General features: G+C 42.6%; 1 long non-coding RNA gene across 1 annotated transcript; it reads left to right on the top strand.

Annotated features, from left to right (window-relative positions):
- The first annotated feature begins 2060 nt into the window (after positions 1 to 2060).
- On the top strand, positions 2061 to 5874 carry LOC133917482 (uncharacterized). Its single transcript, XR_009909679.1, has 6 exons — positions 2061 to 2452; positions 2547 to 2789; positions 2869 to 2993; positions 5456 to 5524; positions 5599 to 5666; positions 5747 to 5874. It is a non-coding gene; the product is annotated as an uncharacterized LOC133917482 (long non-coding RNA).
- The last annotated feature ends 257 nt before the right edge of the window (positions 5875 to 6131 follow it).

Genomic DNA, 6131 nt, shown 5'->3' with positions numbered 1-6131 from the left:
TTCCCAAAAAATCTAGGAAAATTCACTAATATTCCTCTAATGTGATGTAATAATTTCTAAAGTTATTTCCTATCCTAGGTTATAAAGTGAAAACGTGAGTTTCTCAGCAATAGACATTACAATAAATAGGCATTACAAAGGAACTCATCTTTTCACCTTATAACCTAGGGTATGAGATAATTTTAGAAATTAGTAAATCACATTAAAGTAATATTAGTGAATTTTTTCAGATTTTTCTGAAATTTTTGTAAGGCCTTAAAAATTGCTAGAAGTTACAAAAGTAGCATATTTTTGGAATTTTAGTTTGAATTCTACACAAGGTTTTTAGATGAATTCAGTTAAAATGGGTTGCTTATGAATTATAGAGCATGTTACTGTTCATCCAATCTCACTGACGTACGGGCCCATGTGGCAAATGAGAGTGCAGTTTTGGTAGAGTAGCATTTTGGCATATGCCATCTGGTAGGATGGCAAAAAAGCAATTGCCCTGTTGCAGACAAACTCCTGTCGGCATGTGGGTTGCTAACAGGACGTGTTGTCACATGCCAACAAGTCTTGTCGGCAGAGTCTCCTACGACAAGATTGTGTGTCGGTAGGACGTATGCTGATAAGAGGCATATCAGCATCTCGCTGCCGACAAGATACTATTTCTGTAATTTTTCAAAAATAAATATTATTTTTACAATTTTCTATTAAATTAATATTATTAAAAATTCCTTCCTTTCCTTCTTCCTGCTTCTCTCAACCACCGGAGGGGGGAGTGAAAAAAGCGTCAATTATACCACACCATGGTTTACTACTAATCCCGTGATATTTTCAATGCGAGAAGGCATATTCCATGCAGTTTTTTTCCCAAATTCAGCATCATCTTTGGTCAGATATTATATGTCTAGTTTTCACCCCTAGACGCGACATAGGTTCAGCGCGGCAGCAAAGATACAACATGTACCACGAGGGAATTTGAATATATGATAAAGGTCGAAAATAATTCTCGAAAGATTTGTAGCTATAAACTATAGCTATAGGTGAGAGCATTGTGTATAACCTTGATTCTCAAAATAAACTTTGCATAATTTTAAGAGCAAAGGGAAAAAGAAAAGACAATTTACTTTCTTGTCTAGAAGTTGGGCAATCTTGCAATTCCCATATCACATAAGCTGATGGCAGGCTGGCATCTAGAAACAAAATTGGAATATCATGATTGGTAAAAGGGCTGACTGGATCTTCAAGCTGCTAAGATGATCGATCATCTATACTCCTATAAAATACACATATTATGATCCATCTAATCGATCTTCACTGTCTACCTGAGTTGATCAAACGGTTATCATGCAATGTTAAATATTATTTCTCTTTTTAAAAATACATTCAATCTCCTACTATTTACCATTCATATATAGATATTCAATATTTGCTCTTTATACATTCCAAAAATATATTAAATCTCTCATTTTTGCCATCCGTACCTAGACGTAATATTTGTCTTCTATATATTCATTGTCGTGTTTCTCTAGAGGGTGTGTCATCTTCCGCACTTTGCTTACAACACTGGGTTTTTCCAGAGGATGTGTTATCTCCCGCACTTCGCCTACAACACCGGCTTTTTAGAGAGGGTGTGCCATCGCACACACGTTGCCTCCATCGGTGTCTAACATGGATATCACCTCCATCACGTTATCTTTACACCAAGATATTATATGAAAATTATTTTTATCAACCCATAAATTATCACTATCTTGATCCTTCCTATAGCGTTGCTACGAACTGTCAACTTTGGATGGTACGGTCTTCTCCACCATCCTGTTCAAATACTTGTCATTCTCCTCCATCCTGAAATTACATGATTATATTATGAATTTCGTGTATACAAATCTCTTTTTTATTATACTATATTCTTTTACTTCTGTAAATTATTATATTGTAAATTGATTCTATAGGTGTGAAATATGTGTGAAGTTGCTAGTACACAGTAACTAGTGTGACCTTCTAACACGAGCAACTTTTCCCTGGCAATAAAAAGGGGAAAGCCACCAGAAATCCAAATCAAACAAACTCCTGCCTCCCGTCTCTCCTCAAGAAACCCCGTCTCGTTTCGGCCCCCTGTTTCTTGCCCTCTTCCTGCCTGAAATTTCTATTACGCGGGCACGCATTACAGCGCTCCCTCTCGCTCCACTTGATGCGTGCTGACCCTGTCTCCTTTTGTTTAAAACTTTTCTGTAAAATGTTTTAGTAAATTTTCGGTCAAAAGTTATGTTCAAAATATTTGCCTCCGATGCTGAGCGCTGCAAATGCTCTGTGCAGCTAGAGATGGACCTTGCGTCCCCGCCCAGTTTGCTTCGACAATTGGTACCACTGCATCCGATGGCGCTAATGGGGAAAGGATGTGTCAAGAAGTACTGTGGCAGCATCAGAATCGGTGATGGGAGGTTGTACTGCTCCATGGAATGCAAAGGTAAGGTGACTCTATCCCGCCACGAAGGTGTTCATGGTCATGGCAGAATGCTTGTACCACTACAGCATGGATTTCTTGATCCACCTCAACGTAGGTCCAGTGGCAAGGAGGCAGCAGTCGTCCCTGCAACTAGTTCGTTAAGGCTCTACTCGCCCAGGAATTCACCACGGGACATCAGAGGGACGCCTTCTGCATCAGCTGCCGCGTTGCGTTCTGTACTGCCCTGCACACGGATCATGCGAGTCACCCGTCCGTCGAGATCATTTTGAATGGTGGCCGGTTCGTTGCGCGCGTCCCTGCCATGGAGGAGTGGCTCGGCAACTTCGCTTTTGTTCCGGTTAGAGCCTTCTCCAAGGTCATTTTCCTGGTAATCTGATCTCCGTGAATGTTAATGCTCAGCGTGTGATTTGGTCCAGGATGATGGAGAAGGCTACCGATTGCTGCCCTTGACTACGCCTCCGCCTCCGTCTCCGAACGGTTGTCAATGTGGCAATGTGATCGGCGGGTATCTGTGGTACTGCTCACTTCTATGCATGGTTAGGTAACCAGATTTGTTTTCGACAATATGTCTGTAAATTGATTAGGTATCTTTAAGTGTAGGGATTAATCATGAGATTAAACAAATAATGTATACAGGTTCGGGCCTCTAATGGGAGTAATATCCTTCATCCTGTGAGAGTGTTGTTGCCGTATATTGATGATCTCAAATACAAACGATGTGACTAAGACTATTACAAGGAGTAGATCGGATCTAATCTAACCTAGAGCTAAAACTGCCGAGTAGCTCCTCTGTTGGGGTCATGATGCTCGCCCCTCTCTCTTGTTCTCGTGTTCTCTTAGTTATAGTCGTGTTTCTTCCCTCTAGCATTTCCGCTTTATATAAGGTGAGGTACCGACTCTTATCCAATTGTAGTCGATAGAGAGTTATCTTTCTTGATATCTAAGTAGATAGATCTATTTTGAATACTGATTGTATCGAGTTGGGTAACCAATCTAAACATTCCTGGTATGTACTTCCTTGATTTTGAGTGTATCAGGTATTGCTGATTTGGTTCCGTGATATCTCAAACTGCCTAATATGTGTTGTAAATACTCTGTCTGTGTATGATATATTCCTTATACGTATATATCCTATAGTTAGATATTCGACAGTAGCCCCCTAACTCTACCCAGAGGAGAGGCTTCCATAAGCGTCCACTCGAGTACCACCAGTCGAGTAAAATGGACCAGGCTCATAGTTGAAAGAATTGAGTATGGACGGATCCTTCCTCGAGTATCGAGTGGAAGCTCAGTTGGGTCAAGTGCCCTGCAGCTAACCACACTCGAGACTTGAAGAAAAAGTTTAAAGAACTCAACTGATCGACACCTGACTCCGAGTAGAGTTAAAAAATATTTTGAAATTTGAAACGACAGGTATAGGCGCATTTAATGCGGGCAGAAGGGCGTGCAGAGATTTGCATGTCATCATCGTTTCTCTTTTGGCGCCAGTCGAAGCGTGTAAAGGTGGGAGTGGTTGAAGAGGCGGTAACTTTTTGGTTATTTACCCGTAAAACCTAGACTTGTAGTGGTCATTCCTCGCCATTGCCACCAGTCTTCCTGCACAAGTCTCTTGGCTTTCTTCGCCCTAGCACGCACCACCGCCAAAAGAATTTTAGATTCATGGATCCCAGTTCTTCTTTGAAGATCCCGACTTCCTCCTCGCCGGAGAAGCGATCAGACATAGCAGTCGCAGACGTCTCGCCCGATTAGTACGATGAAGCGTGGTTCATGATCAAGGCCTGGACACCCTCGGTGATGCAAGAGTCTTGGCTGGCGGAACTTGAAGTGGAAGGAGTAGTGCCACTGTGTAGCCTGGTTGAATGGAGGACGACATCTGGTGAGAAATTCCCTCCCTGTAAGATCGAGCACGAGTTTGTAGTTTTTGAGTCTTTCTTCCGTTGCGGATTTAACATCCCTCATTCCAAGTTTCTTCTCAGTGCTCTCGATTGATATTAGATTGAACTTCATCACCTGAACCCCAACTCTGTCACCATGTTGAGTGTTTTTGTTCATCTATGTGAGGCTTTCCTTGGCCTCGAACTAAGTTTGAATCTTTATCAGTACTTTTATAAACTGAAGAGGATTACCGAGAATAAATGTGTTGGGGGGTGTGGTTTCCAATTAAGGAGTGGAATGAAAAACTCCTATATATTGGTTCCCCTAACCTCTTCTTGGTCGAAGGATTGGAAGAAACTTTGGTTTTACATCTCTAATCCCAACCCGTTTGGTTTTCCCTTAGTGTATAGAGGTCTTTTCCCTGTCCAAAATCTTTCTTCGACACAAGAGCACCGAGAGTCCAACCACACCACCTACTTCGCCAACAAGATTGGCATGCTGAGGCAATTTGGCCTAGCTGGATGGCATGTGGCCAGAGACTTTATTAGCAAAAGATTAAGTCCCTTGAAGGCGTGAACAGTGGGGATGAGGATGCATCTAGGGATGCGGCCGGATGTAAGGCTTAGTTAGCACTTGGCCTTTTTCTTTTTGGTATGACCTTCGAGCTTTGTCGAATAACCTTTCTTCTCTTTTTCAGCCCTGCCTACATAGGATGTCACCACCCAGTTGAACAATCTCTTCTCTTTTGGTGCATCGGAGTGTGGCATTTTCTTAATGGAAAAGTAGGATCGGTTATTGTCTATTTGATCTAACTTGTCTGTATGGCTGCGTGCTCCGGTCTTCTGCCAAGAACATATCCTTTCGAGCAAGGTCTTTGATCTTGACGGCACTTGTTCCTCTGATGCTATCGACAAGGGGAAATGATCAGCCAAGGAGGAGGCTGAGGGGTCTCTTCGATCGAAGAGAACGTCCCTGTCTTCTCACCTGCTGCCTGATCTGAGCCCTCTCAATCGCAAGCGAAGGAGCCCTCGTCTATTGAATCGAAATTCTTATTATCTTCTTATTTCCTTTCAAATTATCAAGTGTGTACTTGAATGTGTTCGATTTGGATGAGTGGCCTTTTGTTAGGGAACGGCGAGCGTGCCCGCCCAATCGCCTCTTCGACGAACCGCCACTCTTGATGACTCGGCTGAAAAGGTAACTCTTCTCGAGTTATCAATTTTCTTTCGGTCATTCTACTAATGACAAATTTGCATGGGTGGCTTTTTTAGGGACGTCTGGCGCATCCTCAGAATCGCCAACTCGAGAGACCATCATGCCTGATGACTCGACTAGAGAGGTAATTTCAATCAAATTATCGCTCTTTAGTTGGTCATACTTTCACTCAATAATAAATTTTTATCATCTGGTTCTTTGCAGGCTACAGATGCCTTAGCTTTGCCTGGTCCATGTGTAACTCCTCCATCGGCTCTACCTGCCGGACCAAGAACGAAGAAGGTGACCACAAAAAGGCTAATGTCAAGCATCATTTCGCACTTCCCAATTTAAAAGAGGTTTGTCTTGGATCCTAATCCCAACTGGTAGGCTGGCAGCCTTTTCTTTTCCTCTTCCCTCATTTTTTTTATTGCAGACTATCGACTGAAGCGCAAACCAAGGCTGCCAGCATCGCAACCAGTCATCCGGGACTGACTTTCCCAGTTGACTCAGCCTCGGCTCCAATTCTTGCCTCGAGCGTGCCCGAAGAAGACCCGTAACTCAAGGGAAACGAAACTTCAATATCGATCTTGACCAATGACCCGTGGGT

The sequence above is a fragment of the Phragmites australis genome, chromosome 5, assembly GCF_958298935.1.
Source record: "Phragmites australis chromosome 5, lpPhrAust1.1, whole genome shotgun sequence".
NCBI classification, from domain to species: domain Eukaryota; kingdom Viridiplantae; phylum Streptophyta; class Magnoliopsida; order Poales; family Poaceae; genus Phragmites; species Phragmites australis.
Note: the sequence above shows the minus strand (reverse complement) of the source record. Positions and strands in the feature narration are given on the sequence as shown.